The following is a 25,555-nucleotide window of genomic DNA, read 5'->3' on the forward strand; positions in this document are numbered from 1 at the left end:
CATGTGCAAGGGCAGACACAGAGGAGTCTGCTCTTCTCTAAGGGGGAAATTCAGACCAGAGTTATGCGCGTGTCAATTAAACTTTATTCCCTTTTTATGCACTTTTCTCTCTATGCGTATTCTGACCTTGAACTTAAGCATGAGGGAAATGCCAATGCCAGCAAGGTACGTGTTTAGGGTGCAGATCAAAGAAATTGAGGTGTGGCAGATATGCCGTATTCTGACCTTGACTTAATTCCCTAATAATTCCACTACTTTTATGCGTGAGGAAACCATGAATATGGCCGAGCGAACTTGCCGGTTCCAAGTAGAAAAAGCATCTACTTTCTTTTTTTCAGATAGAAATAACACCGTTCTCCATGCACAGTAATATATCAATTGATATGATAAGAGCTATTGATAAGAGCTAGGTAATCCGTTTGGATAAGGGGATTGTAAATATAGGCTAAATGACAATTGTTTTAGATCTATTTTACCTTATGATTGCTGGAGATGAATGTGAAACCAGTCTTAATGGAAGGAAACTGAAAAACATATAAACATGATAGGTAGGCCTATTTATGCCCCTTTCCCACAGTGAAGCTTGCAATGCTTTGCCATTATGCAGAATTTTAATTGTAGGCCTTATAACTTGCAGGGATTCAATTAATAGTCTATGTTAAATATTATTAGCAACTGTCAGTAGCGACCATAAGTGATAACCACATATATTTAACTGCCAATTTAGTGATTGCATCCTACCTTTATTTATTTCCACTGTAAGAATGTCCTTGTGGTTGTGGCTGCGGGTCAAGTAAAAGTGGATACTATTTAATGAAGGCCAAATACAAATTGTAGTAAAAATAAATCATTATGGAGCTCAAACTGTTACTTTGAACTTGACGCATGACGCAAGATTTGGCACCTGCCATCACACATTTCCATGATCAATGCTGGCAATTAGGGTATATTTATTATATGATACTGTTGTATACTATTCTACATATTATAATTATATTGTAGGCTACATTACTTCCAACGTTACCATTGATGATCTGAATGTGGCAGCTTTCAGAATGAATCAAACCACCTTTTTTCATTTGTGCGTAAAGGCTCTATTCATGATTATTCCCTAAAAATAAATAACGTGTAAAATCAGTGTTTTTAAATCTACCCATGGGTTCTGAAATGGAGACAAATATGTATATGTTTTAATGACTATTCTTCAATATTCTGAACGCATTTGCCATAGTCTACATTCAAGTCTTGTGCCGATCAAATTCAAATTAAAGGTACACCATATTTAAAGAGATTGCTTTAGAGAAATTAAATGAACAGATGAATAGATCCTAAACAAAAATATAAACGCAACATGTAAAGTGTCCCATGTTTCATGAGCTGAAATAAAATATCCTAGAAATATTCCAGTCAGGAGAACGTGAAGAGTCTGAATGGTAGGGCTCGGAAGGAGACGGAGACTGAGACTGTACAAGGAAGGAGACGGAGACTGTACAACCCAGCAGACAGACCCAGGACAGGCCCAGGCCCAGGACAGACCAGGCAGATTTCCTCTCTACAGCCGAGTCACTCTCAGTTCCTCCTCCTCATCTCTGGATGGTGTTTCTGAGTGGCAGGATGAAGTTGAGATCCTTTCTCAGCTGGAGCATCTGCCCTGACTAGAGAGAGTGAGAGGGGTGGGGTTAGATTTGGGATGCCCCAGGCTCTCAAATAAAAATGGTGGATTTACAATGTGGAAGGAAAACAACCACAGTGAAACGTTCCCTAAGTCTACCTCAGCAAACTGTGCTTTGATGGCATCAAACTTAATATAATATAAATAATATAATATGCCATTTAGCAGATGTACTTAACCTTCTCATGGACCATCCTGGCTGTGTTGGTGCCATTAAACGGCTCTGAGAGAGCAACAATGAAGAGACAACATTTCAGTTGGGACAGATACCGCGTTTAAACATTGACACTGATTTAGCAAGAACCAGATGTATTGCACCAGCATGTATTGCACAATCATGTTTTGTAGCATAAGTCTCTAGCCCCTAGGCTTCAATATAAGAAGATAATCTAAAAGGGGGGAAATTACATCATGGTAATAACACTGTTTTTACACAGTTACTTCACAACTGTGTGGGAGGCAGCTAGGTGTCAGTGTCATGGTTAGCAGTGATTGACTAGTCAGGTCTAGTGTGGCCTACCACACAGATGAACTTGTCTCTCCACTCTAGACTATTTGACTTGGACAGAGCTCTGGCCTCGCACCGAGATCACCTGTTTATCCCACCTGGAACAGAGGAGAGGGAGTGTGTTGTGAGATTGAGTAGACATCTGTGTGTGTGTGTGTTCTGTATGACATGGTATGGTACTGTAGGCATAAACTTCAGAGATCATTCAGAGTTTCTCGGAGCGTCCAGCAATGCTGCCAAAAGGTCAGTTTCCACCTGTTGCAGTCCCTCAGACAGCAACATGACACCAGAGAGAGAGGGGGAGTGGGAGGAGAGAGGAGAGTACATACCAGCTGTGACGGCAGTAAATGACGATAGTTGCTAATCGAAACTCCATATTTGGTGAGTAACAAACGTATTTTCACATTATTAAGCTTGAAAAGCTGGTGAATGGCAAGTTGAATGGCTGCTTCCTGGGCTTAAAGGAGATTTGCCATATCAACGTCTACTGTAAGGCCAAATTCTGGTTCAGATGAGCACAAGCTGTCATTATATGCAGATGTTGTGTTATTGTATGCGAGTGATCCAATAAATTCTGTTCATAATGTTTAACACTAGAACCGCCATAGGCCAACGGCCCCTGACGTTTGATTTTGTTAGTAAAATGAAAATAAAGACCACAAAAAAAGCTGTGTGTGTCCTGCTCCTTCCTTTACTTTTCCTACATGTTTGTATTTTACATTGCTCATTTGACAGAATTTTGAAATCACAAACAGAAAAGTATTTAGTTTTTTTCACACCTATTTCCAACTAAACCCGCCAAGACAATGTGCTGTAGGTCATTGGTACCCAGCCAGGCGCTAATGCGTCTCTCTCTCTCCTCACTGAATGAATGACAAATGGATGAATGGGCGATAATTGTGTATCTTACTTCACAATTTAATTTAAATTAGGCCTAACTGAATGATAAGGAGGGTGAAGGGGTTGATTTAATTTAGAAAGACAATAGTGTAATGATCAGGTTGTGTTATGCCTATTTATCAGCAGCAAATAATTTGACCACACACCTTGCAGGTTGATACCATTATATTTTACGTTTTACTTCGTAAAAAATAAGCCTTTACGGGACTGTTTTATTTACTGTAACTCTACTACTAATCAAATTTATTGTAAGGAAAACATGCTATGTGTTGTAGTAGGCCTTTAGAATAATACAAAACCTATCCTTGACTCTAAGTTGATGAGTGGGAAACAAACAATGCCAGTCAGCCTGCACAGCCAGCCCATAGAAACTACACCTAAACTATACCGAAACTGATTTCACACATAAGAGTTAGCCTATAGACAAGATTAAATAATTTGATGAGTGACAATATTAGGCCTATCAGTTGTCAAATTGTTCATAGAAGAGATGTGCGCATCTTGTAATTGACAGATGCAGGGAAAGGAGCATCACTTTATCAAATCCTCCTTCAGAGTCACATGCAGGTAAAACATGTTGATTTCTACAGTGGGGAAAAAAAGTATTTAGTCAGCCACCAATTGTGCAAGTTCTCCCACTTAAAAAGATGAGAGAGGCCTGTAATTTTCATCATAGGTACACGTCAACTATGACAGACAAATTGAGAGAAAAAAATCCAGAAAATCACATTGTAGGATTTTTAATGAATTTATTTGCAAATTATGGTGGAAAATAAGTATTTGGTCACCTACAAACAAGCAAGATTTCTGGCTCTCACAGACCTGTAACTTCTTCTTTAAGAGGCTCCTCTGTCCTCCACTCGTTACCTGTATTAATGGCACCTGTTTGAACTTGTTATCAGTATAAAAGACACCTGTCCACAACCTCAAACAGTCACACTCCAAACTCCACTATGGCCAAGACCAAAGAGCTGTCAAAGGACACCAGAAACAAAATTGTAGACCTGCACCAGGCTGGGAAGACTGAATCTGCAATAGGTAAGCAGCTTGGTTTGAAGAAATCAACTATGGGAGCAATTATTAGGAAATGGAAGACATACAAGACCACTGATAATCTCCCTCGATCTGGGGCTCCACGCAAGATCTCACCCCGTGGGGTCAAAATGATCACAAGAACGGTGAGCAAAAATCCCAGAACCACACGGGGGGACCTAGTGAATGACCTGCAGAGAGCTGGGACCAAAGTAACAAAGCCTACCATCAGTAACACACTACGCCGCCAGGGACTCAAATCCTGCAGTGCCAGACGTGTCCCCCTGCTTAAGCCAGTACATGTCCAGGCCCGTCTGAAGTTTGCTAGAGTGCATTTGGATGATCCAGAAGAGGATTGGGAGAATGTCATATGGTCAGATGAAACCAAAATATAACTTTTTGGTAAAAACTCAACTCGTTGTGTTTGGAGGACAAAGAATGCTGAGTTGCATCCAAAGAACACCATACCTACTGTGAAGCATGGGGGTGGAAACCATGCTTTGGGGCTGTTTTTCTGCAAAGGGACCAAGATGACTGATCCGTGTAAAGGAAAGAATGAATGGGGCCATGTATCGTGAGATTTTGAGTGAAAACATAATTCCATCAGCAAGGGCATTGAAGATGAAACGTGGCTGGGTCTTTCAGCATGACAATGATCCCAAACACACCGCCCAGGCAATGAAGGAGTGGCTTCGTAAGAAGCATTTCAAGGTCCTGGAGTGGCCTAGCCAGTCTCCAGATCTCAACCCCATAGAAAATCTTTGGAGGGAGTTGAAAGTCTGTGTTGCCCAGCGACAGCCCCAAAACATCACTGCTCTAGAGGAGATCTGCATGGAGGAATGGGCCAAAATACTAGCAACAGTGTGTGAAAACCTTGTGAAGACTTACAGAAAACGTTTGACCTGTGTCATTGCCAACAAAGGGTATATAACAAAGTATTGAGAAACTATTGTTATTGACCAAATACTTATTTTCCTCCATAATTTGCAAATACATTCATAAAAAATCCTACAATGTGATTTCTGGATTTCTTTCCCTCATTTTGTCTGTCATAGTTGACGTGTACCTATGATGAAAATTACAGGCCTCTCTCATCTTTTTAAGTGGGAGAACTTGCACAATTGGTGGCTGACTAAATACTTTTTTTCCCCACTGTATATAGTATCAGAACGAGCATATTCTGCAGTTTCTATGACACTTACCTTTGTCAAATAACTCTCAAAATTCAAGAGGTGCAGCTCTATTTCCAAATTTCACTTTTTCCAACAATTTTTCCAAGAAGAAGTTGGCAGTGCTGCCAACTCTCACGTGTTGGCCAAGAGACACGTGCATTTGACCCTCTTCTCACGCTCACACGCCACACCTCTTATACAGTGAGGGAAAAAAATATTTGATACCCTGCTGATTTTGTACGTTTGCCCACTGACAAAGACATGATCAGTCTATAATTTTAATGGTAGGTTTATTTGAACAGTGAGAGACAGAATAACAACAACAAAATTCAGAAAAACGCATGTCAAAATTTTTATAAATTGATTTGCATTTTAATGAGGGAAATAAGTATTTGACCCCCTCTCAATCAGAAAGATTTCTGGCTCCCAGGTGTCTTTTATACAGGTAACTAGCTGAGATTAGGAGCACACTCTTAAAGGGAGTGCTCCTAATCTCAGTTTGTTACCTGTATAAAAGACACCTGTCCACAGAAGCAATCAATCCAATCAGATTCCAAACTCTCCACCATGGCCAAGACCAAAGAGCTCTCCAAGGATGTCAGGGACAAGATTGTAGACCTACACAAGGCTGGAATGGGCTACAAGACCATCGCCAAACAGCTTGGTGAGAAGGTGACAACAGTTGGTGCGATTATTCGCAAATGGAAGAAACACAAATTAATCTCCCTCGGCCTGGGGCTCCATGCAAGATCTCACTTCGTGGAGTTGCAATTATCATGAGAACGGTGAGGAATCATCCCAGAACTACACGGGAGGATCTTGTCAATGATCTCAAGGCAGCTGGGACCATAGTCACCAAGAAAACAATTGGTAACACACTACGCCATGAAGGACTGAAATCCTGCAGCGCCCGCAAGGTCCCCCTGCTCAAGAAAGCACATATACAGGCCCGTCTGAAGTTTGCCAATTAACATCTGAATGATTCAGAGGAGAACTGGGTGAAAGTGTTTGGAGGAGGAGGAATGCTGTCTATGACCCCAAGAACACCATCCCCACTGTTTTTATGCTACGGGGACAGGACAATTTCACCGCATCAAAGGGACGATGGACGGCGCCATGTACCGTCAAATCTTGGGTGAGAACCTCCTTCCCTCAGCCAGGGCATTGAAAATGGGTCGTGGATGGGTATTGCAGCATGACAATGGCCCAAAACACACGGCCAAGACAACAAAGGAGTGGCTCAAGAAGAAGCACATTAAGGACCTGGAGTGGCCTAGCCAGTCTCAAGACCTTAATCCCATAGAAAATCTGTGGAGGGAGCTGAAGGTTCGAATTGCCAAACGTCAGGCTCGAAACCTTAATGACTTGGAGAAGATCTGCAAAGAGGAGTGGGACAAAAATCCCTCCTGAGATGTGTGCAAACCTGGTGGCCAACTACAAGAAACGTCTGACCTCTGTGATTGCCAACAATGGTTTTGCCACCAAGTACTAAGTAATGTTCTGCAGAAGGGTCAAATATTTATTTCCCTCATTAAAATGCAAATCAATTGACAACATTTTTGACATGCGTTTTTCTGGATTTTTTTGTTGTTATTCTGTCTCTCACTGTTCAAATAAACCTAACATTAAAATTATAGACTGATCATGTCTTTGTCAGTGGGCAAACGTACAAAATCAGCTGGGGATCAAATACTTTTTTCCCTCACTGTATCTCATGCATTGAAGAGTACTGGTTTTATTTTTCTAATGAATTCAGTGCGTTAACTTTTCAACTGTGCTCCAAATCGTTTTGAAATCGGAGCATCTGCACCTGCAATTTAACATACAGAGCAAAACCTCTATCATTGTAAGAAAAACAACACATTTGTACATAAAATACATTTGTTCAAATTGGCAACAACATTAACAACAGAATTGACAATAGAAGTAACAAGAAGTTAACACATATGTAACCAAATAAGAGAATCATTACAAATCTAAAGTAAAATAGGTAGTGGTGGCTATTCAGCAGTCTGATGGTCTTGGGGTAGAAATTATTGGCCAGTCTTCCAGTTTTTGCCATAACGCTCCTGTGCCAAACACGTCTGAGTAATGGAAACGGGGAACACAGGCCATGGCTCGGATGGCTGAGGTCCCTAATGTTCTTCTTGGGCTTCCTGCAACACCTGGGCAGGCAGTGTGCTCCCAACGGTGCGTCCGGCTGCGTGTATCAACCTCTGAAGCGCCTTGCGGTCCGCGATGGTGGAGTTGCCATACCAGGCTGTGATGCAGCCCGATCTATGATCAGGGGCAACTCTGTTTGGGGTAAGCGGGTCCAGAGGAGGTGAAACACACAATACGACAGTTTGGGCCAGAAAGCATCCAGGAGAGAGAAGTCAGCGCAGCATCAGGTGTTCCTCATGGGGCTCCGTATAGTTTATGAAATCAATTGGGGCATTGAACAAATACAAATAAGACAGCTACAGTGGGGAGAACAAGTATTTGATACACTGCCGATTTTGCAGGTTTTCCTACTTACAAAGCATGTAGAGGTCTGTAATTTTTATCATAGGTACACTTCAACTGTGAGAGATGGAATCTAAAACAAAAATCCAGAAAATCACATTGTATGATTTTTAAGTAATTAATTTGCATTTTATTGCATGACATAAGTATTTGATACATCAGAAAAGCAGACCTTAATATTTGGTACAGAAACCTTTGTTTGCAATTACAGAGATCATACGTTTCCTGTAGGTCTTGACCAGGTTTGCACACACTGCAGCAGGGATTTTGTCCCACTCCTCCATACAGACCTTCTCCAGATCCTTCAGGTTTCGGGGCTGTCGCTGGGCAATAAGGACTTTCAGCTCCCTCCAAAGATTTTCTATTGGGTTCAGGTCTGGAGACTGGCTAGGCCACTCCAGGACCTTGAGATGCTTCTTACGGAGCCACTCCTTAGTTGCCCTGGCTGTGTGTTTTGGGTCATTGTCATGCTGGAAGACCCAGCCACGACCCATCTTCAATGCTCTTACTGAGGGAAGGAGGTTGTTGGCCAAGATCTCGTGATACATGGCCCCATCCATCCTCCCCTCAATACGGTGCAGTCGTCCTGTCCCCTTTGCAGAAAAGCATCCCCAAATAATTATGTTTCCACCTCCATGCTTCACGGTTGGGATGGTGTTCTTGGGGTTGTACTCATCCTTCTTCTTCCTCCAAACACGGCGAGTGGAGTTTAGACCAAAAAGCTCTATTTTTGTCTCATCAGACCACATGACCTTCTCCCATTCCTCCTCTGGATCATCCAGATGGTCATTGGCAAACTTCAGACGGGCCTGGACATGCGTCTTGCTCTCTGGTCTTGGCCATTGTGGAGAGGTTGGAGTCTGTTTGATTGAGTGTGTGGACAGGTGTCTTTTATACAGGTAACGAGTTCAAACTGGTGCAGTTAATACAGGTCATGAGTGGAGAACAGGAGGGCTTCTTAAAGAAAAACTAACAGGTCTGTGAGAGCCAGAATTCTTACTGGTTGGTAGGTGATCAAATACATATGTCATGCAATAAAATGCAAATTAATTACTTAAAAATCATACAATGTGATTTTCTGGATTTTTGTTTTAGATTCCGTCTCTCACAGTTGAAGTGTACCTATGATAAAAATTACAGACCTCTACATGCTTTGTAAGTAGGAAAACCTGCAAAATCGGCAGTGTATCAAATACTTGTTCTCCCCACTGTAGATACACCTATTTCAAACCCTAGCAAACTAATACAACATTGCTATAGCCTACACAATATCATAGATTATTTGACCAGACTCAAGATTTTTCTTTCTAGCTGTGCCACCAAATGTTTACAAACTACTGGTAAAGTGAACAGGTTTAGCTAATATTGTAACATTATGGAACAATGTTTTTTAAATTAAACAAATGGTTAGAGGGAGTGGCAATATGGACAATCCTGGCCTACAAAACAATTATTTATGTCGCGCAGATGAGAGCCAAGTGAACCAAATAACACAGGGTTGTGACAGCTAAGGAGAACTCTGTCCCAGTGTTTTAACAATTTATGCTCTCCCCATTGAGTAGAATATATCACAGTGACATCTAGATGGCTACCAATATTAGTTATTTCTTGTGTAGGCTGCTATCCTACTTGAAATACTGTAGAATCCTGGGAGGGGAAAATACGCCACGTTACTAGTTTCCACCGCCGACAATGTGTTAGGCTATAGCTGACCAGTGGCACAGCACCTTAGGTCGGCAGGCACCTCGATACAATATAGTGCACTGGTCATTCGCATCAGCTTTAGCGGGTCGCGAGTTCGGCCCACAACGCGGTTTGTGTGTAAAATGCGGCCCGTCAATCCGAAAAAAAGATGGGTCATCTTTTGAAATCTGTAGTAATAACGGTCACAAATCTGCTTTCAATGTATTCTCTATGGCATTCAGAGGCTGCGATACAGCCTATAATCACAATATTCTCTCAGTGATGTTTTTATAGGTCGCACAGCTAGAAACAGTTGAAGTCGGAAGTTTACGTACACTTAGGTTGGAGTCATTAAAACTTGTTTTTCAACCACCACTCCACACATTTCTTGTTAACAAACTATAGTTTTGGCAAGTTGGTTAGGACATCTACTTTGTGCATGACACAAGTAATTTTTCCAACAATTGTTTACAGACAGATTATTTCACTTATAATTCACTGTATCACAATTCCAGTGGGTCAGAAGTTTCCATACACTAAGTTGACTGTGCCTTCAAACAGCTTGGAAAATTCCAGAAAATGATGTCATGGCTTTAGAAGCTTCTGATAGGCTAATTGACATCATTTGAGTCAATTGGAGGTGTCCCTGTAGATGTATTTCAAGGCCTACCATCAAAATCAGTGCCTCTTTGTCTGGTTCATCTTTGGGAGCAATTTCCAAACACCTGAAGGTACCACGTTCATCTGGACAAACAATAATACGCAAGTATAAACACCATGGGACCATGCAGCCTTCATAACGCTCAGGAAGGAGACGTGTTCGGTCTCCTAGAGATTAACGTATTTTGATGCGAAAAGTGCAAATCAATCCCAGAACAATAGCAAATGACCTTGTGAAGATGCTGGAGGAATAGGTACAAAAGTATCTATATCCACAGTAAAACGAGTCCTATATCGACATAACCTGAAAGGCCCCTCAGCAACAAAGAAGCCACTGCTCCAAAACTGCCATAAAAAAGACAGACTACGGTTTGCAACTGCACATGGGGACAAAGATCGTACTTTTTGGAGAAATTTCCTCTGGTCTGATGAAACAAAAATAGAACTGTTTGGCCATAATGACCACGTTATGTTTGGAGGAAAAAGGGGATGATTGCAAGCCGAAGAACACCATCCAAACCGTGAAGCACGGGGGTGGCAGCATCATGCTGTGGGGGTGCTTTGCTGCAGGAGGGACTAGTGCACGTCACAAAATAGATGGCATCATGAGGAAGGAAAATTATGTGGATAGATTGAAGCAACATCTCAAGACATCAGACAGGAAGTTAAAGCTTGGTGGCAAATGGGTCTTCCAAATGGACAATGAATTGTGGAAAACTGAGTTTAAATGTATTTGGCTAAGGTGTATGTAAACTTCCGACTTCAACTGTATCTACGAGCAATTTAGAGCAGACCGAAATTGCTTTTGTCAACTTGAGCTAACTAGCTGGCAAACGTTAGCCAGCTATCTAGCTAGGTTAGCTAAGGAAACATGCAGTAATTCAACGTTGGCTAGCAATAACTATGCTAATAAACAAGGCAAGTACCTACCCAGCAGCTGCTGAAAATATTATTCCACTTCACAGCCGCTTCAAGAAGATATTTACTAAAGTAGTCTGAGCTTCATGTGTCTCACCCGACAGCATGAGGTTGCCGCCTGAAACGGATAATTTGAATCTACAGTATGTATAAACTATTACTGTAAAGAAATACGTTAGAGTAATTCTTACAGGAGGCTTCCGAATTAAAGTTAATAACAGTATTTTTCAGCATTGTACCCATAATGTAGTGCAATCTACAGCATGAATGCTGTAAAACACATTTATGGTATTATACTGTGCATCCTACAGTGTTTTTCTGTTGAAATTACAGAAAAGTCTTACAGTGTAGGGCTGTTTTATATACAATGTTGTCAACAAAATTAGGTTGCTGTTACTCCCGTCCCTATTGCAGAATGCAGCCTTTTGACAGCATGTACTAAAGTCGATTTAATCCACACTTGCATTAGTCCCGTCATTTGGTGATTGTCATTTAGGCTGTGACAACGAAAAGGCAGCAGACTGACCTACCGATTTGTAACTATGAAAATAATTTTGTCAAACAGATTGTGAATCCAAAAGTGTAAGTTAGAAAAATAATTTGGTTAGGGTGTAGGGTCGTCTTGTCTTCAGGAGATATTATTATCTATTTACTTTACTTACCTGATCAGTGGAATAATTCTCATTCTTAACAATGAGCTAAAATATAGGGTAATTCGTGTGCTTGTCAGCAAGAACACTACTTTTGTTCGCCACACTTATTTTATTATCCCGCTTCTTCCCAATTTTGCCACTGTAATCACATATTTGAAATCTGATATGCCTACTTGTCTTTGAAAATTAATTATATGAGTCTAGGTATTTTTGCAGCCATTTATGGACAGTTTTGAATAAGTCATACAAACAAGCATTGGATATTAAATGCTCCAGGCCTCAAATATAATTGTTAACATTTTATTATTGTGCACATGCTAGGCAGAGATGGTAGGGGGACTCACAACGCATAAACACATCATATTTTGTCTATGTAGAGTAAGATGATGGCAAGGATGTCCAACTAGCAGGCATAAACCAGGTACCTGCATATTGATATTCATTAGATTTTTCTTGAAGGTTGGGTGATTTTTATTGTTATAAGACATTTTTCAAACACCCAGCACTTGGGAAACATAGATGGCCAACCCTCCTGGAGAGCAAGCAGGATTTTATTCCATCCCTATTTTAAAGAGAGAGTTCACCCAAATTACAAAATGTTTGTATCCTTACCTTGAAAGCAATGAGACTGCAATCTATGATTTGGTTACCCAATGCCATCAACCTTTAATAGCAGTATTTCCCGTGCAGAGCCTTGGTGTAGTGGTAACAGTCCCCGGCATGTGTCGAATACAACTTTCCACCTGAGACCAAGGTTCAATCCCTGCTTCCAACCTTCCCACGGTTTAGCCCATTTGCCTGTCTCCCCATTTCATTACTGTGCCAAACCACCTAAAAATAATATTAGCATACTTTAAATTTCATCCCCCAAAAATCTCAAAGTAACAAAGTCTTAGAATTTTGAGTGTTCAAAGCATCCTGAATACACCTGACCCGTGGATAAAATAAATAAATACCTTCTAGGGGTTGTGCCAGGGGGCAATGAAATTCACATAGCAAATCTCACTCTAAGCTTTCTTCAAAAGTTGGCAGCCCTGTATTTGGCTACCTCTCTTCTCCAATTATCTAGCTAATTGTTTGGATTCAAATACCAACCTAGCTAGATCTTCCTAGATCCTCATCTCATGTAATCTCCTCTACCATCTACTAGACCAAAGGCAGGACCACAATATTCAGAAATGGCAGCAACCATAAGGACCTGTAAACAACTCTACTACCTAGGGCCTCCCCAGAACGGTGCAATCAACACCTTTGCTTCTTCCAAAGCAAAATTGAAAACATAACACCAGAACTACAGGCCTATCTCCAGCCTCCCCTTCCTGAGTAAGCTACAAAAAACGTGCTGTGTCCAGCCAATTCCAACACCATATGGCCACTCACAACCTACTCGAGCCCTTCCAGTCGGGTTTCAAAGCTAGACACAGCACTGACAGTGCCTTGGTAAGGGTCACCAATGACCTCCTCATGAATGCTGACTGGGGCTGCCAGCATCCTCCTACTGCTGGACCTCAGTGCAGCATTTGACACGGTCAGCCATGCCATTCTGCTGGACCGCACGGAGAAGCTCCTGGGCCTGTCAGACACTGATCACTCCCAGTTTGTAGCCCTCTGCCTTAGTAGGTCAGACACAGTGGTGGTCCATCAGGGAGTCCCTCAAAGCTCGGTCATAGGGCCACTACTGTTTTGTATCTACATGCTGCCACTGGGAAAGATCTTGAGGAAACACGGACTGGGCTTTCACTTTTATGCTGATGACACTCAGCAAAAATACAGAGGTCGTCCTGACTGGCACTGGCACCATCATTAAAGAAAAATTTCACCGCTGCTCTATTTCACTATGTATGTCCATCAATATGTTATTAACATACAGTAACATATGCATCATAAAAGTTTCTAATTGTATCACTAAATCTAATTATCACACAAATACAAGTGTTTCTGCATCTCACCGGTAGAAACGGGCCAGCTACTGAGAAGGACTGTACTCCTGAGTGGCGCAGTGGTCTAAGGCACTGCATCGCAGTGCTAACTGTGCCACTAGAGATCCTGGTTCGAATCCAGGCTCTGTCGCAGCCGGCCGCGACCGGGAGACTCATGGGCGGCGCACAATTGGCCCAGCGTCGTCCAGGGTAGGGGAGGGAATGGCCGGCAGGGATGTAGCTCAGTTGATAGAACATGGCTTTTGCAACGCCAGGGTTTTGGGTTTGATTCCCACGGGGGGCCAGTATAAAAAAAATATATATGTATTCACTAACTGTAAGTCGCTCTGGATAAGAGCGTCTGCTAAATGACTAAAATGTAAATGTAAATGTAAGCTACATTTCCTGGATGTAAGCAAACCACAATATCCAGAATTCATAGCAATTTCAGGACATGGAGAACCACCTCGTGGAGGTGTATCCAATTGATATGAGAAATATCAAAATGCCTGTGCTTGTATCCAGAACATTCAGCCAGAGGATTTCAAAACGGAACTGAAGTCATAACTGATGGAGTTGCCATGTCGGCGAACGTTGAAAAGTGATTCGATTCCATTGATTTTCCCCTTCACTTCAAAAAAGAAAGGCATCCGATCAGCACAGCAGAAAAGTAGTCAAGCTGAGGGAATGTAGCTAAAGTTACATAGCTAAATATATTTATCAAAACCAGAATCTAGCTAGCTTTCATAATACATTGGCTAGAAATTCTAAAGCATATCGATGTAATTAGCCAGCTGCTATCTGCGATGTGATTAGCAACTTTGCAAGCTAACATTAGCTTCATTAGGTTACGTTAGCTAGCTAGCTAACGTGACTAACGTAATGTGTTCTATTTAGAGTCCAATCTCATCAACAATGAAGCGGCATCAAAATCAAGCTCAGCACCGGAACTAGTGTAAGTCACCTTCTAAGATCTTACTAAAATCTACTAAATCTTTCCACGATGAGCAAATAAATAAACTGGCACTAGGCATAAACATGGTCCGTGTCTTGTTGTCATAGTTGGTGTGTTTTCAAGTAGGCTACAACTTCTACTGTAGTTTTCTGTATTATGGAGGCGTAGTTGATTGTTCATGCAAGGCTTGAAGTCAAAATTTGAGAAAATTAGGTATTAGTAAGGAGGAGATAGTGTGGGTGACTGTCTGGTGTCTGTTGGGGGTGGGTATTTTGTGTGACGGTTAGTATGCATGATCTATTGAGATGAGGGGGGTGGGTGGATATAGGACCTTGTTTGAGTTCGCTTGTTTGAGTGTGCTTGTTTGAGTGTGTATTGATGGGACAAAGTAGTACAATGTTGGCTAATCACTGACTACTGTGCGTCCTATAGACTAATCCTGCTGCCGACGACGATGACCTTGACACCAGCTTTAGTAGTACAGAGCCTGTAGACCCATTGGATGAAAGATTTCATCCTGGAAAAATCTCAAGTTCAACATCATCTGACTTTGAAGCAAGCCAAGACAGCCAAAGGTATTTATGAAAGCACAATACCCTTGAGAAAGCAAAATCACTAATACACTAAACTGTCTACAAGTCAAGTGATCCTCAAACTTTTCACACCCTTGCAGTCAGTTCTTTGGCATGGGGGAGAGGGCCTGTTAGTATACTCTTCTAGCCTATTCACTATTGTTGGCAGTGTTTGTCTACTCAACAGCACAACTGTAGGTGCTCATACACAACGATACACGACTAGACTGTCTACAAGTCAACCCCCCCTCAAACGTTTCACCTTTGCTAATAGCCCATCTCAAAATCCCATTATTGACTGAATAACAAAACACATACCAGTCTACTGTAACCTTTTGTTTACAGATGAACATGGTTTATTGTATGGTTACACATCTTCATGATCAATATTCATGTCTTTCCAGGAGTCTTGAAGTACATAAAAATGTTCTGCAAGAGGTCGAAGCAGTGGGTGGTGAAGAACATCGCCACAGCGCCAACACCTGCTAAACCAGCTGCCATTATCCAACACAAGAAGAGGTTCACCAGCTAAATACAATTTTGTAACCTGCCTGGAACATTCAACGGACACAACATCCATATTCAGTTAGACTGATGTTGTAGTATAACATAGAATGCCTAGTATGCTCACAACTGTGGTATACACTGAGTGTACAAAACATTAAGAACACGTGCTCTTTCCCATGACAGACTGACCAGGTGAATCCAGGTGAAAGCTATGATCTCTTATTGATGTCACTTGTTAAATCCACTTCAAATCAGTGTAGATGAAAGGAAGGAGTCAGGTTAAAGAAGGATTTTTAAGCCTTGAGAAAATTGAGACATGGATTGTGAATGTGTGCCATTCTGAGGCTATGGCAAGACAAAATATTTAATTGCTTTTGAACAGGGTATGGTAGGTAGTAGGTGCCAGGAGCACCGGTTTGTGTCAAGAACTGCAACGCTGCTGAGTTTTTCACGCTCAACAGTTTCCAGTGTTTATCAAGAATGGTCCATCACCCAAAGGACATCCAGCCAACTTGACACAACTGTGGGAAGCATAGAGCCCCACAGTGGAGGTGTCATAATACCCATAAAAACTAGCGGTCAAACAGGGAAATGGTTCCAATCGTTTTTCCACCATCCATTTTTCCCATTGGGAATTTTAGAAACACTTCAAATAAAGGCAATTTTTCGTGTAGGCTTACCCTGGCGTGACGTTTTGATAACTATGTAAATCTCTCTCGGACAAGGTGACTTTTATCAATATATTCGGCTCTATTTACTCTTAGATTTGAAAAGGCAAATTAGCGTCAAAGTAGACATCATGCAAGACTACAAATCCCTGCAAGTCATCTCTAGCTGATGCCTTTGCTAACAGGTATTGTGTACATTTAAAACTTCCACAAGACAGTTCACAGAATTGTCAATTTCAAGAAATGTAGCCAATTTATTAATGACTAAATTTAGCTAACATTAGATAGTTAATTCAGAGATTCTTACCTTTGCCTCAATTCGGCAGTCTCGTCCAGATCATCATGGCGTGCCGTCTTTAGCAAACTCTTGCTATCGCTCTCAGAATGACCTTCTTGATCCAAACCAGTCAGGTTTCAAGACTGGTCATTCAACTGAGACTGCTCTTCTCTGTGTCACGGAGGCTCTCCGCACTGCTAAAGCTAACTCTCTCTCCTCTGCTCTTGTCCTTCTAGACCTGTCTGCTGCCTTTGATACTGTGAACCATCAGATCCTCCTCTCCACCCTCTCCGAGTTGGGCATCTCCGGCGTGGCTCACTCTTGGATTGCGTCCTACCTGACCAGTCGCTCCTACCAAGTGGCGTGGCGAGAATCTGTCTCCGCACCACGTGCTCTCACCACTGGTGTCCCCCAGGGCTCAGTTCTAGGCTATTCTTGCTATACACCAAGTCACTTGTAGGTTCATGCTCTACAACATTCGGAGAGTACGACCCTGCCTTACACAGGAAGCGGCACAGGTCCTAATCCAGGCACTTGGTCATCTCCCGTCTGGATTACTGCAACTCGCTGTTGGCTGGGCTCTCTGCCTGTGCCATTAAACCCCTACAACTCATCCAGAATGCCGCAGCCCGTCTGGTGTTCAACCTTCCCAAGTTCTCTCACGTCACCCCACTCCTCCGCACACTCCACTGGCTTCCAGTTGAAGCTCGCATCTGCTACAAGACCATGGTGCTTGCCTACGGAGCTGTGAGGGGAACGGCACCTCTGTAACTTCAGGCTCTGATCAGTCCCTACACCCAAACGAGGGCATTGCGTTCATCCACCTCTGGCCTGCTGGCCCCCTACCTCTGCGGAAGCACAGTTCCCGCTCAGCCCAGTCAAAACTGTTCGCTGCTCTGGCACCCCAATGGTGGAACAAGTTCCCTCACGACGCCAGGACAGCAGAGTCACTCACCACCTTCTGGAGACACTTGAAACCCCACCTCTTTAAGGAATACAGTGGGGGAAAAAAGTATTTAGTCAGCCACCAATTGTGCAAGTTCTCCCACTTAAAAAGATGAGGCCTGTAATTTTCATCATAGGTGCACGTCAACTATGACAGACAAATTGAGGAAAAAAAATCCAGAAAATCACATTGTAGGATTTTTAATGAATTTATTTGCAAATTATGGTGGAAAATAAGTATTTGGTCACCTACAAACAAGCAAGATTTCTGGCTCTCACAGACCTGTAACTTCTTCTTTAAGAGGCTCCTCTATCCTCCACTCGTTACCTGTATTAATGGCACCTGTTTGAACTTGTTATCAGTATAAAAGACACCTGTCCACAACCTCAAACAGTCACACTCCAAACTCCACTATGGCCAAGACCAAAGAGCTGTCAAAGGACACCAGAAACAAAATTGTAGACCTGCACCAGGCTGGGAAGACTGAATCTGCAATAGGTAAGCACCTTGGTTTGAAGAAATCAACTGTGGGAGCAATTATTAGGAAATGGAAGACATACAAGACCACTGATAATCTCCCTCGATCTGGGGCTCCACGCAAGATCTCACCCCGTGGGGTCAAAATGATCACAAGAACGGTGAGCAAAAATCCCAGAACCACACGGGGGGACCTAGTGAATGACCCGCAGAGAGCTGGGACCAAAGTAACAAAGCCTACCATCAGTAACACACTACGCCGCCAGGGACTCAAATCCTGCAGTGCCAGACGTGTCCCCCTGCTTAAGCCAGTACATGTCCAGGCCTGTCTGAAGTTTGCTAGAGTGCATTTGGATGATCCAGAAGAGGATTGGGAGTGTCATATGGTCAGATGAAACCAAAATATAACTTTTTGGTAAAAACTCAACTCGTCGTGTTTGGAGGACAAAGAATGCTGAGTTGCATCCAAAGAACACCATACCTACTGTGAAGCATGGGGGTGGAAACATCATGCTTTGGGGCTGTTTTTCTACAAAGGGACCAGGACGACTGATCCGTGTAAAGAATAGAATGATTGGGGCCATGTATCGTGAGATTTTGAGTGAAAACCTCCTTCCATCAGCAAGGGCATTGAAGATGAAACGTGGCTGGGTCTTTCAGCATGACAATGATCCCAAACACACCACCCGGGCAATGAAGGAGTGGCTTCGTAAGAAGCATTTCAAGGTCCTGGAGTGGCCTAGCCAGTCTCCAGATCTCAACCCCATAGAAAATCTTTGGAGGGAGTTGAAAGTCTGTGTTGCCCAGCGACAGCCCCAAAACATCACTGCTCTAGAGGAGATCTGCATGGAGGAATGGGCCAAAATACCAGCAACAGTGTGTTAAAACCGTGTGAAGACTTACAGAAAACGTTTGACCTGTGTCATTGCCAACAAAGGGTATATAACAAAGTATTGAGGAACTTTTGTTATTGACCAAATACTTATTTTCCACCATAATTTGCAAATAAATTCATTAAAAATCCTACAATGTGATTTTCTGGATTTTTTTTTCTCATTTTGTCTGTCATAGTTGACGTGTACCTATGATGAAAATTACAGGCCTCTCTCATCTTTTTAAGTGGGAGAACTTGCACAATTGGTGGCTGACTAAATACTTTTTCCCCCACTGTACCTGGGATAGGATAAAGTAACACCCCCTTACCCAACCCCAAAGAAGAAAAAATATATATATATATTGTAAGGTGAATGCACCAATTTGTAAGTCGCTCTGGATAAGAGCGTCTGCTAAATGACGTAAATGTAATGGCATTTGTAGTTCTTTACGAAAGCCACATTAGCAGCTAATTAGCATTTCTTTTTTGTGTGGTAAATGCAGGCAAATATATTGACAGAAGTCACCTTGTCCTAGAGAGATTTACATGGTTATCAAAACATCACGCCAGGGTAAGCCTACACGAAACACATATCTTACTTTAAGTGTTTCTAAAATCCCCTATAAAGGAAAATGAATCGTGGAAAAACAACTGGAACCATTTCCTTGTTTGACCTCTAGGTTTTATGGGTCATACTGTAGTACTCTATTGGAGTCAACATGGGCCCGCATCCCTGTGGAATGCTTTCGACACCTTGTAGAGTCCATGCCCTGATGAATTGAGGCTGTTCTAAGTGCAAAAGGGGGAAGGGGGGGTATTGCTAGCTGTTGTACATATGAATATAATGGTGTTTTATATCATCTTTTTGTTTTTCAAGTGTATTGACAAGTGAATAAATGATTCCAGCTGCATCAGAAAGCAATGAAGTTTTGACTTCAACTTCTGGATCAATTCATTGTGATATTCATGAAATGTGTTTGGATAAACTAGCTTCAATCTTACTGCTAAAACAAATGATGCAGGGAGTTGGTGTGTAATTTAAACGTACATTTGTTGGCATGTAAACATGTTTAAATAAAACAATAGATTAGTCTGTCTAGCCACGTGTAAAGTCATACGTATTTTTTTTTAAAAATCACGACAGCTGTGATCAAAACAGGACGTTTCGGTACAAATAAATGCCTACAGATAATTTGTTCATTTGACATGGTGGGATCTTTTTGTGTCGGTAAAATGTATTATGCGAGAAATGGCGGTGTCAGTTTGGTGGAAACACACCACTGGAGGGAAAATTTTCATATTTTCTTTATGCATATTTTAAAATATTTGCATGAAAATCTGTCGCCAATTGGATGGAAACCTAGCTAATGAAGCAAATAAGTAGACATGGCTTGTATTCAAGACAGTTTATTTGCTCTGGAGACCGAGGTGATGTTACACAGCAGTATCCAGGAACATTTACTGTATAGCAATGTATGATATACAGTGCCTTCAGACAGTATTCACACCCCTTGACTTTTTCCACATTGTTGTGTTACAGCCTGAATATTTTTGTCACTGGCCTACACACAATACCCCATAATGTTAAAGTGGAATTATGTTTTACATTTTTTTAACAAATTAATTAAATAGGTATTCAACCCCTTTGTTATGGCAAGCCTAAGTAAGTTCAGGAGTAAACATTTGCTTAACAAGTCACATAAGTTGCATAGACTCACTGTGTGCAATAATAGTGTTTAACATGATATTTGAAAGGATACCTCATCTATGTACCCCACACATACAAATATCTGTAAGGTCCCTCAGTCGAGCAGTGAATATCAAACACAGATTCAACCACAAAGACCAGCGAGGTAGTCCAATGCCTCGCAAAGAAGGGCACCTAAGGTAAAAATAAAAAAGCAGACATTGAATATCCATTTGTCTCAATACACCCAGTCACTACAAAGATACAGGTGTCCTTCCTAACTCCGTTTCCTGAGAGGAAGGAAACCTCTCAGGGATTTCACCATGAGGCCAATGGTGACTTTAAAACAGTTACAGAGTTTAATGGCTGTGATAGGAGATAATTCAGCATGGATCAACAACATTGTAGTTACTCCACAATACTAACCTAATTGACAGAGTGAAAATAAGGAAACTTGTTCAGAATAAAAATATTCCAAATCATGCATCCTGTTTGCAACAAGGCACTAAAGTAATACTGCAAAAAATGTGGCGACGCAATTAACTTTTTGTCCTGAAAGCAAAGTGTTGTGTTTGGGGCAAATCCAATACAGCAGCCTCCCGAGTGGTGCAGCGGTCTAAGGCAGTGCTTGAGGCGTCACTACAGACCTGTGTTAGATCCCAGGCTGTGTCACAGCCGGTCGTGACCGGGAGACCCATGAGGCGGCGCACAATTGGCCCAGCGTCGTCCGGGTTAAGGGGAGGGTTTGGCCGGCTGGGATTTCCTTTTCCCATCGAACTCTAGCGACTCCTTGTGGCGGGCCGGGCGCCTGCAAGCTGACTACAGTCGCCAGCTGGATGGTGCTTCCTCCGACACATTGGTGCGGCTGGCTTCCGGGTTAAGCAAGCAGTGTGTCAAGAAGCAGTGTGGCTTGGCAGGGTCGTGTTTCGGAGGACGCATGGCTCTCAACCTTAGTCTCTCTTGTGTCCGTAGGGGAGTTTCTGCGATGGGACAAGACTGTAACTACCAATTGGATATCACGAAATTGGCGGAGAAAAAAGGGGTAAAAGTACCCAAATATTTTTTTATACAAAAATATAAATAAATCCAATACAGCACATTACTGAGTACCACTCTCCGAATTTTCAAGCATAGTGGTGGCTGCATCATGTTATGGGTATGCATGTAATCGTTAAGGAGTGGTGATAAAAAAAAGAAACGGAATGGAGCTAAGCACAGGCAAAATCCTAGAGGAAAACCTGGTTTAGCCTGCTTTCCACCAGACAATGGGAGATGAATTCACCATTCAGCAGGACAATAACCTAAAACACAAGGCAAAATCTACAATGGAGTTGGTTACCAAGAAGACAGTGAATGTTCCTGAGTGGCCGAGTTACAGTTTTTACTTAAATCTACTTGAAAATCTATGGCAAGACCGGAAAATGGTTGTCTAGCAATGATCAACAACCAGTTTGACAGAGCTTGAAGAATTTTGAAAATAATAAAATGGGCAAATGTTGCACAACCCAGGTATGGAAAGCTCTTCGAGACTTATCCAGACACTCACAGTTGTAATAGCTGTTCAAGGAGCTTCTACAAAGTATTGACTTAGGGGTGTGAATACTTACACTAAATATGCAAAAGTATGTGGACACCGCTTTAAATTAGTGGATTCGGCTATATCTGCCACACCCGTTCCTGACAGGAGTATAAAATCGAGCACACAGCCATGCGATCTCCATAGACAAACATTGGCAGTAGAATGGCCTTACTGAAGAGCTCAGTGACTTTCAACATGGCACCATCATAGGATGATACCTTTCCAACCAGTCAGTTCATCAAATGCTTGCCCTGCTAGAGCTGCCCTGGTCAACTGTAAGTGCTGTTATTGTGAAGTGGAAGCGTCTAGGAGCAACAGTGGCTCAGCCGCGAAGTGGTAGGATACCCAAGCTCACAGAATGTGACCGCCGAGTGCTGAAGCACGTAGCGGGTAAAAATAATCTGTCCTCGGTTGCAACAGAGTTCCAAACTGCCTCTGGAAGCAACGTCAACTGTTCATTGGGAGCCTCATTAAAATGGGTTTCCATGGCGGAACAGCCTAAGATCACCATGCGCAATGCCAAGCGTCGGCTGGAGTGGTGTAAAGCTCGCCGCCATTGGACTCTGGAGCACTGGAAATGCATTCTCTGTAGTGATGAATCATGCTTCACCATCTGGCAGTCTGACGGACGAATCTGTGTTTGGCGGATGCCAGGAGATACCTGCACCAATGCATAGTGCCAACTGTAAAGTTTGGTGGAGGAGGAACAATGGTCTGGGGCTGTTTTTCATGGTTCGGGCTAGGCCCCTTAGTTCCAGTGAAGGGAAATCTTTAACGCTACAGCATACAATTAATTACATTCTGGACGATTCTGTACTTCCAACTTTGTGGCAACAGTTTGGGGAAGGCCCTTTCCTGTTTCAGCATGACAATGCCCCCGTGCACAAAGCGAGGTCTATACAGGAATGATCGAGATCGGTGTGGAAGAACTTGACTGGCCTGAACACAGCCCTGACCTCAACCCCATCTAACACATTTGGGATGAATTGGAACACCGATCCCCAAACATCAGCAAAGGGGCGACCAACTCCATATTAATGCCCATGATTTTGGAATGAGATGTTCAATGAGCAGGTGTCCACTTACTTTTGGCCATGTAGTGTATGTAAATGAGATATTTCTATATTTCATTTTCAATCAATTCTGAACAAATTCTAAAAACATGTTTTCACTTTGTAATTATGGGGTATTGTGTGTAGATGGGTGAGAAAAAAAAAATATATTTAACCTATTTTGAATTTAGGTTGTACCACAACAAAATGTGGAATAAGTCAAGGGGTATCAATACTTTCTGAAGGCACTAGAAGAAAAATATACCACTAACGCTTATAATAAATACTACAGTTCTACAAATGGAATACTAGCACGTGGTGTGTTTGGGTGGTGCAGTGAGATTGTTGTTATGGGACCTTTCACATCTCCTCTTGAGAGTCATCAACTTCTTTGTAGCCAAGTAGTATTGTCTGCGCGAGAAAGATGAAAATGCTATTAGACAGTCATGGGCAATCATTGTGTACTGTCTGTATTCCTACTGTAGCAGCAGGGTGTCGAATATGAGACATCCCACAGACACACGTTAGCTAGCTAGCTACAGCACACAGGTATAGTTACTCCAAGACTAAAATGAACAGGTATAGTTACTCCAAGACTAATATGAGTCATAAAGCCAAAGTCATTATTTTACTCTCTGCCATCATCACCAAAACATTTATCCAGTTTTGCTCTAATGAGAGGCACTGGGACTAGCTAGGCTAGTTTGCTAACTAGCTATAATGTTAGTCTACAGGACATTTTAGCTATAGCAAACACAGCTAGCTAGCTAAACTTGGCTAGTTTGGCTTGTAGTGGTACTAGCAAGCCTCGTTATGGCCAAATCGATCACCAAATTGTACTGTACTGAACAACACCTCCTTGTGTAAAAAGAGAGGTTATATATTGCTAGCTAGCTACCGACAGCAAAATAACTTACTTGTTTTTAATTTTCCCTCCTGAGTCCTGGTTCAGATGGGATAGGGCAGTGTGCAATGCGATGGCGATTGCATTGTCTGTTGATCTATTGGGGCGTTAAGCAAATTGAAGTGGGTCTAGGGTGTCAGGTAAAGTAGAGGTGATATGTTCCTTAACTAGCCTCTCAAAGCACTTCATGATGACAGAAGTGAGTGCTACGGGGCGATAGTCATTTAGTTCAGTTACCTTTGCTTTCTTGGGAACAGGAACAATTGTGGACATCTTGAAGCAAGTGGGGACAGCAGACTGGGATAGGGAGAGATTGAATGTCCGTACTCGCTGTTAGTTTGATCGTGCAATCTCCTGGGGCGGAAATTCAACCGAAATCAATCAAAATTATGTAGGGAGACTGGAAAAACACCCCAAATAGTGTCTAGCAGTTACATTTCCCTTAAACAACATCAGCAGCTACAGGCTCAATACTGATGGTGTCAAGATCCTCTCCTCCAGTGAGCTTCGCAACCTGGGTGTGATATTTGACAGTCAGCTCCCGTTTGAGGCCCACATCAAAAGTGTGACCAAGTTAAATTTTTCCATCTACGTAACATTGCCAGGTTACTACCTATGTTATCACAGCCTGCAGCAGAGCGAATCATCCATGCCTTTCTCTCATCCTGTCTGGATATTGTAATGCCCTGTTTGTTGGCGCATCTGCTAAGAAGGCTACAATGTGTCCAGAACTGTGCTCACCCACACCTCCCCCCATAAGCACATCACTCCAGTGCTGTTCAACCTCCACTGGCTTCCCATATGTGACTCGTTTCATGAAACTAGGCGTATGTCGCGCGTCACTACTTCACAGGAGAGGCATTTGAACGTAAACTTTTTTAGAATCAAAATGCGTCTTTGGGCAGAAATGCCTTCAGGAACATGTGAACTTCCATGTGCCTTAATAACAAACTTGTATGCCATCTGTAAATACTAATTAATTGTTAAATTATGAGCCTAGTTGGTTTAGCCACAGAAAAAGACCGCAACTATCCCGCTAGCCATGATTGGCTGAGATAATGAGTGGGCTGGACATGCTGAGAGATGAGTTCGGATTGGTCTGCCATATAGCACGCTTCTGTCTATTTGCGCTGGTCAGTATGTGTAGGTAATACTATCTGACGCGGCTTAAAACATTTTTTTATAGCGTAGTAAAACTGCATAAGTGTTGCTCTCCACTTTCTGGAGGACCGAGTTTTGAAATCAGTGGAATTTGATTATGATAGCTATGGAGAAGGAGAAAACACCTGTCTCCGGATTACGTCTTCAAACTAAGGGCAACCATGCTAGTTATAGCCTAATGTAAGCTAGCTAACTACATTGAACATTCATGCAGGGTAGTAACGTCATGAGTTGGGATTATGGTTCATTGTTTAGCTAGCTACATGTCTTAACA

General features: G+C 42.2%; 1 pseudogene across 1 annotated transcript in view; it reads right to left on the minus strand.

The window, feature by feature from the left end:
• Positions 1-1,583: 1,583 nt before the first annotated feature.
• LOC311141164 (poly(A) RNA polymerase GLD2-like) overlaps positions 1,584-25,555 on the minus strand; it is a 70,095-nt pseudogene continuing 46,123 nt past the window's right edge. The window contains exons 9-11 of the transcript in view: positions 2,193-2,278; positions 1,772-1,801; positions 1,584-1,655 (exon numbers count right to left, since the gene is read on the minus strand). The product of the transcript in view is annotated as a poly(A) RNA polymerase GLD2-like (transcript). The remainder of the gene's footprint in view (positions 1,656-1,771; positions 1,802-2,192; positions 2,279-25,555) is intronic.

The sequence above is a fragment of the Coregonus lavaretus genome (genome assembly GCF_964263955.1).
Source record: "Coregonus lavaretus genome assembly, chromosome: 14".
Classification (NCBI taxonomy): Eukaryota; Metazoa; Chordata; class Actinopteri; order Salmoniformes; family Salmonidae; genus Coregonus; species Coregonus lavaretus.